Source organism: Ascaphus truei, chromosome 7 (genome assembly GCF_040206685.1).
Source record: "Ascaphus truei isolate aAscTru1 chromosome 7, aAscTru1.hap1, whole genome shotgun sequence".
Lineage (NCBI taxonomy): Eukaryota > Metazoa > Chordata > Amphibia > Anura > Ascaphidae > Ascaphus > Ascaphus truei.
The window spans coordinates 84,324,632-84,338,223 of record NC_134489.1 but is presented as its reverse complement, the minus strand read 5'-3'; the positions used below and the strand labels follow the sequence as shown (position 1 = coordinate 84,338,223).

General features: G+C 39.9%; 1 protein-coding gene across 25 annotated transcripts in view; it reads right to left on the bottom strand.

Moving 5' to 3' along the window:
• Window positions 1–12,664, bottom strand: part of BAZ2B (bromodomain adjacent to zinc finger domain 2B) — a 167,532-nt gene extending 154,868 nt beyond the window's left edge. For 11 of the 25 annotated variants that reach the window (XM_075609278.1, XM_075609297.1, XM_075609289.1 and 8 more), the window contains exon 1: window positions 12,413–12,663. The gene's annotated coding sequence lies outside the window, so the exon portion shown is untranslated. Of the gene's footprint in view, window positions 1–10,916; window positions 10,935–11,934; window positions 12,146–12,412 lie in introns of those variants that run through there. The other 14 variants (XM_075609303.1, XM_075609296.1, XM_075609299.1 and 11 more) reach the window with 6 other exon arrangements.
• Between the last annotated feature and the right edge of the window lie 928 nt (window positions 12,665–13,592).

The window sequence follows — 13,592 nt, the reverse complement described above, 5'->3', positions numbered from 1 at the left end:
AAGCTGCACAGACTGATGATGCTTTAAGGAGGAATTTGAAAGTTTCAAACGTAGGATTAAAGCTGGGATTTCTTTCAGGTATTATTAACGCATCTTAAATATTTTTCACGTATGGATACCTTTTTATGGCCTGCACGTGAGATTTCTTCAGCAGAGTAGTCTGCACACAGGTTTGAGACCTCAAGAGTCACTTTGTTAGTTGAGCAGCAAACCCCCCCAAAAAATACAAACAGAAGGGCAGTGCTCTGGCATTCTGCCAAAGAAGGCATGAAGCAAAACTACTCCCACACATAATGGAGAATAAAGCCAGTTCATTACTATATTGTTATATGTTGCTTCTTTGGGGACCTCAGCACTGTCACCATCTGCTTACAAAATGAAAGGAAATTAATATATGCATTTTTATGGTGTTGCCTTTAACCTTTTCATTGCCAGACAGGCCAGCAATGCATTAACAGTGATGGAGGTAATGCATTTTCATATAGAGTAGGGCCCCGCTTCTCGGCGATCCGCCAATATGGCGGTACCGAGAAGGGGGCCGCCATGTCTGCGCATGCACAGAACATGGGAGCGGCTGAGTTCGCGCATGCACAGAATGGAGGGCTGCAAGTCTGCGCAGGCGCAGAAAAGTAGGAGACGCCGAAAATCGCCGGTTCCCCCTTTTGTCGGCGTCATGGACCGGAACCTGCCGTATGAGCGGGGCCCTACTGTAACTTATACTTAAAAAAAATAAATGTATATAAGTATATATCTCCTACATAGGAAGGACACTGGGAGCATATTACAGGCATACCCCGCATTAACGTACGCAATGGGTCCAGAGCATGTATGTAAAGCGAAAATGTACTTAAAGTGACGTACTACCATTTTCCCACTTATTGATGCATGTACTGTACTGCAATCGTCATATACGTGCATAACTGATGTAACTAACGCATTTGTAACAGGCTCTAGAGTCTCCCCGCTTGCGCACAGCTTCGGTACAGGTAGTGAATCGGTATTGCTGTGCAGGACATGCTGACAGGCGCATGCGCGAGCTGCTGTTTGCCTATTGGGTGATATGTCCTTACTCGCAAGTGTACTTAAAGTGAGTGTCCTTAAACCGGGGTATGTCTGTTCTCAATTTAAACAGATATGGCAGAATAATTATTTAGCAATTTAAGTTTGTGTTTGGCACAGATATTTCCAGATTTATCTGTATACAGTGTATATGTGAAACATTTGTTTCCCAGAGCTGACATTTTTTACAATGCAGCATTACTTTTACATTTGCTTCCCTGCTATTTATTCTATTGGAGTATGATACTTCCGATTTGTTTCAGATACATCTAGCCTTACTTATTGCAGTGCCATAAATGTGGACAAGTGACTGTCGCAATGAATATACATGCAGAAATATGTAGCACCGTGTGCATCTCTCCAGTAAAATAAAGATATTTGCAGATTTCTGAGCTATTTCACAAACAAAAACACCATTTGGCACGTGTGCCAATTAACTTGGAAACAACAGCACTTACTGCAAAAAAATACCAGGAACATCAAATAACTTGCAAAACAAATGTACTGGAGTAGAAACTACAATAAAACATACAGTAACTTCTTTTTATTCTGCTCCAAATATTAACTCACTTTAGGTGGATGCAGAAAAGATGGCTGCTTCTTACAAATTATGGCAAACACATCACTCCCCATACAACATTAGGTACTCAATTGAGTAGATACTAAGGGAGAAGAGAAACATTTCTGGGAGGTTGCTGGAGTTTGCATTTCCAGGATCTTCCATTAAAATAGTACAAGTCCATTCATACAATTTTTAAAACGTTAACACTATTAAATCAGTTGCTAGGTTTCATTTTGGCATTGGGCTGTTTATGGTCAGTTCCAATGCCAAAACTAGACCATAGCAGCATTAAACATATAATTTCCACTTGAAACCATATGTCAAAAGAATATTGTACTTTGAATGACAATTCACTATTATACTTTTTTAAAAGCAGCAATAACTAACCCCCCTTTTTCTTTACAGGATTGGAACTATCTTGTGCACCAGAGCGGACCTGTGCTATTTTTCAGCCCAGGGGACCCTCGGTTCCTGAGATACTTACCAGTGAAGTTAGCTTTATTACTTCCTGGTTTTTAAAGGGGATTTAAATGGTCGTCCAATAGAAAGATGCAAATCATGATGTTGCGGCTTCCTATTGGCCGGAGATTTGGCAGCCATTTTGATTTAAGCCCTGTGACTACACCTGTAAACGTCTCAGGAACCGTGAGGTCCCTGGACCTGAAAAAGAGAGGATCAACTAGAGGGGCGTAATGGGGGTTGCTGCTTTAAAAAAAAAAAGGGGGGCATTAGCACTTTGTATAAAAAAGTGATTGAGATGCTTTCTTTCAGAATTGGATTGGCCATCACACTAATCTCCAAGTTCTTGGCAAGGCTTCTAATCATTTCACCAGTGAAGGCCCAAGAAGCACAAAAATCCACCCCCCTCCCACTGTGGAAGTGTTAATATGCAGCTTACTCATATTACAGAAAAAGGAGGAGATCAGAGATTTATAGTCTCATAACATTTCAGTCTCGAAACATTTGAAATTAATGAAGTGCATACAGTAGGAAGTGTCCTGTGCCTCAGCTTCGTAATAAAACACTAAAAGGAGATGCATAAACCACAAAAGATCATGCAAAAATTAAAAATATGCACTAGCCTTGTAACAGCATGTAGCAAGATCAAAGTTTAGTACAAAAAAAGCCCACAAACTAAAATCAGATTCAATCAATTATAAATTGGTGGATACGTGCTTTTAAAAGAATAATGAGTTGTTTATATAGCAGCAGTGATACGGTGAAAGGCTTGCAAGCTTTGCACAAACCCAAATCACTTGCTCTCCCGTGATCTGTAAACATGAAAGCAAATGAGCCCAAACATCTCTTTATACTAAATCAGGAGCATCAGCAAGAAAGAAAGATCTTTACTTCACATGTGATATTCAGGATCTTGTGTTGCCACAGAAAAAGTAGTAGCAAAGGCATTAACAATTGCAGTTCAAGCTGGGAGTGACTGTTCTGTTTCAATTCAATGACACCACTAATGGCTTCTTAGCAGCGCCATGAAATCAAGCAGCTGTCAAGTCAATGCATCAGAAGGAACAGTTATGCACTCCCATAAGAAAAAGCAGCACATCAGGATGGTTGGCAAAACATCTGCTCCTTTACACTGCAGATCCATAATACACATGCAAACAAAGAAAAGCAACGAAATAAAACAAAAATCCCTTATTCATCTTTGCTTTTATATTTACATTTCTTTTATTTACATGCAAATTGCTAAATTATTATCTGATTGATGCCTTACCTTACACCGACAATGATAAACGGATTTTGTGTGAGATAAATGAATGTGTTAAAACAGGTCTACCCCTCATTTTAACTAGATGGTATTTTTATTTACAATAGAACAGTGTTTTTCAACAAGGGTTCCTAGGAACCCTTGGGTTCCCCGGGCATCCCTAAAGGGTTCCCTGCAATTTTCTGGTCATTTGAAAATTGTATCAAATACAGGCGAATTTACAATGCATCTGATTAGAGTTGCTTTTAGAGAGGGGTTGGGGTTCCTCAGAATTTCACTTAGGGTTCCTTAATCAGAAAAAGGTTGTAAACCACTGCAATAGAATGACACTGTTTATGTTCATTTAGCATTACTTTCCACATTTTTATTAATTACGACAACATTCAGCAATCTGGATTTTAATTAAACGGTTGTTCCAACAGTTTAACAAACCTTTGCATGCTTTCTTTGTGTACTGTAATATTTTTAGGTGTACAGTTGTAAACATGGCCACGGTTTTCTGGAACACAACTAATGGTTTTGCAGTTTATGTCATTTGCTTTTACAAGTTTTCCGGCTGCAAAACTGCACCAGATTTAAGGAAGACACAATCCTATTTCTTTCTATTTAATGCCCTTTCCTGGATACATTTGGTGATGATATGCCTGTTATAATATGTGCTATTTCACAGCCATGAGATTTCCGTAAATAAAACCCTATGTAATTAAATGATTGTATGATTATAATTAAACTATAGTATAAAATTCTAAATATTTTGAGGTATACTTCGATTTCATGTTGATTACAAAATGTCTTTTTTAATGGCAACTATTTGACACATATTCCAAATATGTTAGGTCATGTCATATTTAAAGTTTGAACATTATGGCCCATATTTATTAAACAGTGCTACTTCAATAATTCCACATTCCGGCCTGTTCAAGTGAGTGGCACCAGACTGTGACTTGTGGAATAGCACAGCTTAGAATATATGGCCCTGTCTTGATATGTAGCACTTTGTATATTTGGGGAAAAAATATTAACAGAAACAATAAAAGAAAGCAACTCACAGCCTTCCATTCTTCATCAGCGGAAGATTGGAATAGAACTCAAAGTCAAGAAATAGGAATTCCATGGGCGTGAGTTCATGTTTTCCAGGTCCTGACCTCTTTTTGTGGATAATGTAACTTTTTACGACCAGGGTAATAAGGACATGAAAAACAAAAACAAAACAAGAGCGCCCAGAATCTAAATATTTAGATTGCAAACTATTGACTGATGACATCCTTATATAGTTAATTCACATTACTAACTGATTAATATATCAGCTGTTTGTCACGTGTGTGATTGCACTTTATTCACCTGATACATAGTTTCTTTTTGTATTTATAACACTTAATATAGTAGTTATATTTATACTCATTATTTAAGGTTGTATATCCCTTTGTATTCACATTTTATTAATATTACTAGCGCACTTCACAACTTTTGTATTTTTTTTAATTTTTTTTAATAAACAAGGACATAGAGCAGGTCGACTTTGCCCCTGCTAATGACATCATCAGTTGGTAATCAATGACATAATTCGCAGCAAGCACAGTGTATTGCTTTAAATCGCTCCCAGCATATTAAAGTGCAAGGTAATACTTGCACTAATAACAGAATGCCTGGTCTTTCCAAAAGGGATACTGCAAATAAAAATGCCACTTATGAGCACATTGACATGTCTCAGATAGGTCCACAAACCTGCCCTTCCCCATATTCACTCCGCGTACAATGCTTCCACTGCAGCCAGGAATTCTGGGTAAAACATGCAAATGAGTACTCAGTGTGGGATTCTAAAATACAAATATATAAAGGCAAAATCAATTCTTAACATCCAAGAAGTGGTAGCAATGGGAATAAAAAATGTATCACCGAGTCAGAAATTGTAGCAAATTGCTTGTAACCATTAGTGGTAATGGTTCTGATTTTAACCTGTTAGCAAGTGACTCAGGTGAATGTCAGAGACGCAACACTGACTGCATAAGCGCCTTTAAAAAGAACAGCCACACAAAGCCTGTGAGAAATATTAATTAATTGCCCTTCATTCTGATTACACAATTAATTGTGAAATCATTTCATAGTTTGGATCACAGTAAATTAAATTTTCTCTGGGGCCGATTAAAGATGGCCACCATTCAAATCTGCCTAGAACTAGCTGGCAATTCTTTCTGCAATTGTTCCAAATATACGAGTTCTTACCTAGAATGCATTGCATAATCAGCGATATGTGAACATTAAAGTTAGGTTAAATCATAAAAATCAATCATGTTAAATGGTAGTGAAATTGTTGCTGGGAGATTTTAATTGATTACAAATTAAGTATATGTTGCTATGTGAGACAGCCCAATCATTCCTGCTGGCTCATTTTTAAATAAAAATGTTACTCTTAAAAGCCACCCCTCCCCCACAACAGGGAAGGAGAGTAAGCTACGGATCCCAAAATGTCTCAATAATTATGTGGGCCTGCTTCACATATCATTTTTAATTAAAGTAATTATCTTAAATGTGCTTTTTCCATTTTAGTTTTTTTTACCACCATTAAAAACCGTGGCAATTTTTAGCTGTTTAACGTTAGACGTTAAGACGAACCCTGAGATGTTCAGGTCATTAGGGATGCATTTGTAAACTTTGAAAAAAGTTATTTTAAATAGTTTTTCCCAAGTTTATAATAAAACAACAATTTTTTCCACCTAATTATTTATATTTAATACGATCGATGTTTAAAAAAGCAATTCCTCATTTTATCGGCCTCAAGTGCCGGTCCAGACATGCGATTTTACCCTCTCCCTTCTATGCTTCTGAAAAGGTCACAAGTACAACCATTTAGCACCTATAATGTGGTGGAACGTAAGGAAATAAAGAAAATGGTACGTTCAGCGGTAGATATCTTAAGTATACACAATTTTCTTCTCCGAGGGATTTTACTACAGAATTATCACAAGCAAAGACAAGTATTTAGAGGCACCTATAAGTTCTCAAGTTTGCTTGTGTTTTTAATATAAGAGCCATCGGGTCCCCCAAAGTAATACTGCATCACTCTTAGGCCCAGATCCATGAAAGGGTGCTAAGCTTTAGCACGCATATACTCCCATTCTTAGGAGCTAAAGCTTAGCACCCTTTTGTGGATTTGGAACTTCGCACCGGGAACACCTCGGGCAGCACAGATATTAGGTATTCCCTATCCCAAGGATTCAGTAGCATGGGAGAATGGTCAATGAGCATGAAGACAATGAATAACTAATGGAAACGCACGTCTCAAATACAGTACAGGTGCGTTCCCCCAATGTCAGACATTCATGGATTTCCCGTGTTGGTGTTTTTAAGGTTTCAGAAAACAGTAGGCTCTCCTGGTGTATGACTGTTGCAAACACAGCAGCCCCTTTACATCAATTCCAACCAACACATACAACGTTTAGTAAACCAGAGGCTGCTTTTATTATGCATTTTAAGAATCCAAGATGACAAAAATAAAAATACACATAATCAATTAAAACTAAAAAGGAAACAGCAATGACAAATGATATTTGTTTAGCAAGAAATCATATTATATATATATATATGTGTGTAGAGGTATCAGTACCGTGTTAGCCGAGCTTCAGTATATATATATATATATATATATATATATATATATATATATATATATATATATATATATATATTAAATATACAGTATATATATATATTAAATATACAGTATATATATATATATATATATATATATAAAATATATATATTTACAAAAGAAAAAAAATTACCATTGGAATTCTGTTTCAGGGCCTAGGCTTTGAAAACAGATAAAAGTGCTTACAATGGGCGGTCCATGAAACTTTAGGCTGAGGCCAAGAATAATCATGAGGAGCAAGCCCTTGAGCGGTCTCCCTCCTGACTTACCTTAAATTAATTCATTGGATATTAAGGGCCTGGATTATAGATACAGTTGAACTGGACTAAGCAAGAATGTGCATGATGGAACTCCACACAACTGATCATTGAAGTGGTCTATGAGATGGAAACCTCAAGAGCCTCTGAATCAGAACAAGACTCTACAAGCCGTAGTCTCATTCATACAACAAATCCAAGTAAATGCTGAGAATGTTAGACCGGTTTTGAGACATGACTGTCACATATCTAAACGCCACTTACTTGGGTAAGCCCAAAATCACAACGTGAACCTGCTAAATTAGATTGATGTACCTTGCACAAACCTTCTCCAACTACCATAAAGATAATGACAGTAAGGGCCTTTTCTGTTTTAAAAAGGTCAATTCACTCTACATTCATACATGCTAAAAAAATCATAGAACCATTAATTTCCGCTTTGTTTTTCCTCGAGTATAAAATCTATAAAAATGTAGTAAGCCAAAAAGCCCTGATGCAAGAACGATAAATACAATGGAGAAGGAGGAGCTTAGAGTTAAAGAACACAGTCAGCACTCTATGTGACTTTAACCAAATCACTCGCTCAGTCACAAAAAATTAGATTGTAAGCTGTCTGAGCCAGGGGCTCCTAATGCCTGCAAAATTCTACCAACAGAGGCGCATGTTCTCTCAGCGCTATAAAATAAAGATACGAATAATAAAACTCATTAAGATCAAAAGAAAATGCATAATTTGGTATTTTCCCTCCTTTTCGACTTAAGCAGTTTTAATTATAAACTACAGCTACCACAATCAAGAGACGGCTATTTATTTTTGCAAAATAGGTTGTTTTTAAGACTACACCTTCAACAACTATAGGAGCGTCAGACTATGTGACATTCAGTTGGTCAGTAACACGGGACTGTAGCCAAGTATTTTAGATACCTACGTTTCAGGATCTAACATTAGATTGTTAGCTCTTGTGTGAAGTTACATTTTACCTATATTATTAGCACGTGGATTCTGGTCAGATTTACCAGCTTGTCACACAGTCCCTTTTAAGTAGCTACCCTGCTTGTGTGCTGCAGGCCCAGTGCTTCTGGAAGTATTAAAAAAAATATGGACTTGAAGCTATGGTAATCAGATGTATTTTATTTTAGTAAGAAGACAAAATCTATATAAATACTATTTTCTTGAGCTACTTATCTTCAGAAGCCTGCTCTTTATAGTCTGACAGGATCAGTGAGCCTTTGTTGCATGTATAATTCAGAACCATCTGTTCTGGGTAATATTTTACTATTTAAACATTTTCATGTATCTACATTTTCACATAATTGGCAGCGATTGCGGTCTCCAAAATATATGAGCAACAAAAAGGTATTTTATACCCAAATTGTCACCAAGGGGAGAAGAATGTAAAAAATAAACAGGTTTTAGTTTTACCAATGAAATATCCATAAAATAGTGCAACAAAAACAGGTGCATGACTAAAATTAATAGAATATATTAATACATGAATCTTAAAGCAGGAAAAAAAAACTAAAAATCCTTTCTTGCTTCCTCTGTGGTCTAAACGTCAAGCGATTTAATTGAATATTGTGTTTAGTAACATACGCAATAAAAAATAAAACAAAAGTAAGACAGAGGCTAAATGACAATCCTTGCAATCAGTCCACACTATGGTACATTTAATGATTTTAATTTAAACTCTGAAAGTTCAAGTCATTAGATTCAGGGTCTCTGGTATTGTGTATGCGAATATGTCTTAAAGCGAAATCACAAGTTAATGAAATAGGAGTATGAGCTAGAATTACACTTCCTATTCTAGTCTCTGTACCATTATTTATGAACCATACAGTGTTTCATTAAGATTTGCCATGTGACCGGTAGAACTTTTATGAGACCAAAAAGTATCTATTGTTCAGAAAACAATTTAAAGAACAGTGCCTTTTATTGTTTTGTTTCTCACATGGGCTGACAAGTCTGGTATCGCCAGAGGTAACAGTATGTTGTTTTAAGCAATACTGCATACAGAATGCTGCTTACGCTTTGATTTCACAGATAAACATATGGTTAACCCCTAACTGTTAAAGGAGGCTGGAAATCATTCATCGGAAATGGATCCGTGATCCCAACTGCCAGGAGGGGGTTAAATGACGCGTGAAAAGTCTTCCAGATCATGCAATATGAATCAAACAACCCAAGAAGAAGAAAAAAAAGACAGCATTATATGCAGGCCGCTGTACTGGTGAAATGTAATGAACCTACATGAAAATGAAATCAAACTAATAAACAAATCTTATTGCATTTACAACTCATAAAAAAGGGGCAGGTTTGGGAAAACATGCATTTAAAAATGTGTAATATTCATTCCACAGATTGCACTCTGTTTATACACCTGTTGTAAAGAATTTAAGACGCTTGAGGAAAAAAAAAAAGAAATTTTTTTTTTCACCCAAGTGATTGGTTTTTGGAAAGAGAAAAAAAAATTAAAAAAAATACTAGCAGAAATAGTAAAAGGGGAAGATAAAAACAAAACCCTTTAGAAATTCTTGTGTGAACTTTACATGACGTCACGGTCTGCTGCAGCTTTTCCTAAACTTTGTGCCGTATAAATAAGAGCAGTCCAAGGATTATCCCTTCCCTGCAAAAAGGATTGGGGAATTTTTTTTTTATTGAAATAAGGAGTCTTGGGAATAAAATGACACAAGATGGCGAGAAGCTTGTTGTTTAGAGGGCAGGGGAAAAGGAGGAAAAAATGGAGGATATTGTTATATACACAAAGGGATAAATTTCAGCAACTCGGCCAGCCGGCAGCTGCTGCTGTTTATAAGGAAGCAGCACAAAAGACAGAGTGAAAGAGATGAGGAGGGCAGTGCTCTGAGAAAGCATTGATCAGATGCTCCCTTCACTCCAGTCCCTAAACTCACAGTACCCCTAGCAGACACTGCTAGATGTGTAAAGAATCAGAGGGTTTGAGGGGCTGCTTTAGCAAGAAAGCACTATATAGGTAGGTTTACCATAAATCAGGAAGTACCTCACTTAACCCCTGAGATACTAGTGGGTGCTGAGTATGCAAAGGAGACACTAGAGGTGGAGTTATCATTAGCTAACACCCCCTAACCCTGGGATTCAGGAGGCTGGGAGTGGACCTAATTATTTGGAGGCTTTGGAGACAGGCGGTATTATGAGTGTAGGGTTACCCCTGCCAGATGATACCTTGTATTAGGAGGCAATGCTAGAGGCTGGATATCCAAAGCACCCAGGCTTTCTGTGGGATAAATTAGACTATTCCTGCACTAGTCAAGTCATCATGTCCAAAAAAAAAATATCAAATATACCTGGAATTCACTTCGGGGGCATGACTGGTAAAGGGTATTTGGGCGACAAATGGCAAAGTCACCAAAGTAATCGCGATTCCTTTAACGCGGACATACGCCACTGAATCCGTCATTTAAATAAAAAGGGTTAAATTTGTAAAATATTAAAGTTTTTTGGTTGCTGGATTGGAAAGTAGTTACTGTAAGAGTAGGGTTACCATTTGACAAGGCCACTTAGGGTTTTTAACAAAAGCAGGTAACCCAACTCCTCCAGTACTGCAAACCTGGGCAGTGAAGGGTGAAAGTGTTGTTGATGGGTTGCCAGCAGAGGACAGGAGACATGTTTGGAAGAAGAAACCCATCTTACCTTCCTCACAGTCACCTCTGAATCCCAGTGGGGTTAATATCGGGGCACTGGGAGAAATATCGGTGGGGGGGGGGGGCACTGGGAGAGATATCGGGGGGGGCGCACTGGGAGAGATATGGGGGGTGGGGGGCACTGGGAGAAATATGGGGGTGGGGGGCACTGGGAAAGATATGGGGGTGGGGGGCACTGAGAGAGATATGGGGGTTGGGTGGACACTGGGAGAGATGGGGGGTGGGGAGCACTGGGAGAGATATGGGGGTGGGGGGCACTGGGAGAGATATGGGTTGGGGGGCACTGGGAGAGATATGGGGGGTGGGGGCACCAGGAAAGATATGGGGGGCACTGGAAGAGATATGGGGGGTGGGGGCACTGGGAGAGATATGGGGGTGGGGGCACTGGGAGAGATATGGGGGTGGGGGGCACTGGGAGAGATATGGGGGTGGGGGGCACTGGGAGAGATATGGGGGGTGGGGAGCACTGGGAGAGATATGGGGGTGGGGGGCACTGGGAGAGATATGGGGGGTGGGGGCACCAGGAAAGATATGGGGGGCACTGGAAGAGATATGGGGGGTGGGGAGCACTGGGAGAGATATGGGGGTGGGGGGCACTGGGAGAGATATGGGGGGTGGGGGCACCAGGAAAGATATGGGGGGGCACTGGAAGAGATATGGGGGGTGGGGGCACTGGATCCTGAGAAACAGGGAGAAGCTGTAGTGACCGTTGGTAAAAGGGATTCAAAAATAAATAGGAGAGGGGACAGAACAGAGAACAACAGACAGTCTGAGACAGTGAGAGAGATCAAGGGAGAGAGAGGACCTATGCAAAAAGCAAGAGAGAAAGAGACAGGCCGTCGGGGATGAGAGAGAAAGGAGGAAACACAGCTAAAGAGAGAGACAAGAAGAGACGGCTCCCCACGGGAAACTTTCAAGCGGCGCCACCGACCGAGAGAGGCAGCCGGTCCCCAGATACCCCGAGAGGGAGGGCAGTAATACACATATATACCCAACCGAGCACCTACCTGCTCACATCCAACCCCATAACAGCGCTGTCCGATACCCCGACCGTGGGACCTGCCCTATATACCGTCACCACAGCGCCTGTATACATGCTTATAGTTTCCCAGAAGGATGGGGACACTGCTGCCCCCTTGCCAAGATTAATTAGGGGGAGGGGTCACTGGGGTCCCCCCCTGCTAGAACAGGGGGTCCCAGACTGACCCTACAGAGCACACCCTCTGCTACATCCCCCAAACAGATCACGGTTTCCCACAGGGGGTGATCCCACACACAGCACCGTTTGCTACAGCTGCTTCCAAGAGGGGGACCCAGGGGTTACCCCACAGAGGCAAAAAAAAAACAAACCCATCTGCCAACAGCAGGGTAACCCCAAGGAGGCACCCCTGCTGCAGGGTCAGAGACCCCCCCTCCCCCCCAGCTGTACCTGATCACCGACTCACCCCACAGAGGACCCTCTGCTGCACCCCATTGAGCACGTACCTTCAGCCCAGACCCCCTCCTGGGGTATTGGGAAGGACTTTTCTTTTTGGGGGAGAAGTGAGGGAAGGTTATCTGCTTTCTTCCCAGTCTGTGTGTGTGCGTGTCTGTTCCTCCTTCTCCAGGAGCGGTGGGAAAAGACATAAAGGAATAGGGTGTAATTGTGCTCCCTCTATGTGTGTGTCTGTTTAGTTCCTTGCAGCAGATTGAAGGAGATTTTTTTTTTTCTTTTTTTTTTTTTTTTCCCTTCAAGGTTTATTCAGCTTCACTTCAAGGCAAAAGCTTCATGAACCCACAGTGACGTCAGCCAACAAACCTGTAACAATGAAACTTGCTGTTACCCAGAGAGCATGAAAAGAAGGGACACAAAAATAATGTTTATTTCATCGCCTTTAAATAATTCCCCCCCACAACACACAGTCATGTAACCGGTTCTGAAAGGGCACAGAGAAGGGGGTTACTTTACAGGGAGTCCCAAATGACCTAGCAGCCTGAATGTATTTACATTCAGGAACAAGAACATACCTTACCATTGTATTTGTAGTTGTAATGCTTTGTATTTAGCCCCCCAATGAGTGCTAAAGGGGACAGCAAACACATTCAGTTGTTCTTGTGCATCCTAGCTGAAAAAGATGAATTTGTCACATTATATACAATGTTAAACTTTTTCTTTCTTCCCCCACCCCCCAACAAAAAAATATATGAAGTCTAATAATTGGGGTGCTGCATTGTGCCCCTGATCAAAAACAAAGATTGTACTCCGCTTTAAGCTTGCTTTTTTATTTTTTATTACTGCTGTGTGTAAGTGATACTGTGGAGGAGAAAGCAATGAACAGAATAAAATGAAAGGTCGTAGAAAAAAACCCAGTGATCAGCAGAAAAGCTGTGGCTGGCCTGAGTAATGCTTTTTAAGTTGATCACAGTCTGTCCTATTGTGTGTAATAATGTTCTACCTGCCAGACCGGCTATAATACAGTACTAATGTTTAGTTTCTACCAAAACAGGAAATAAAACCCTCCTCCAGCTCTCTAACTGGCTCTTCCAAACTATCCCTGTGTCATTTAGAAAAAGAAGGTCACAGAAATGCAGCACCTCCCATTCTAAACCTTTAAACCCCACACGTGGTTTCTTTTTTGGATAGCAGTCAAATTAGGCCAGGGTTAAAGTACACTGAAAACAAAGA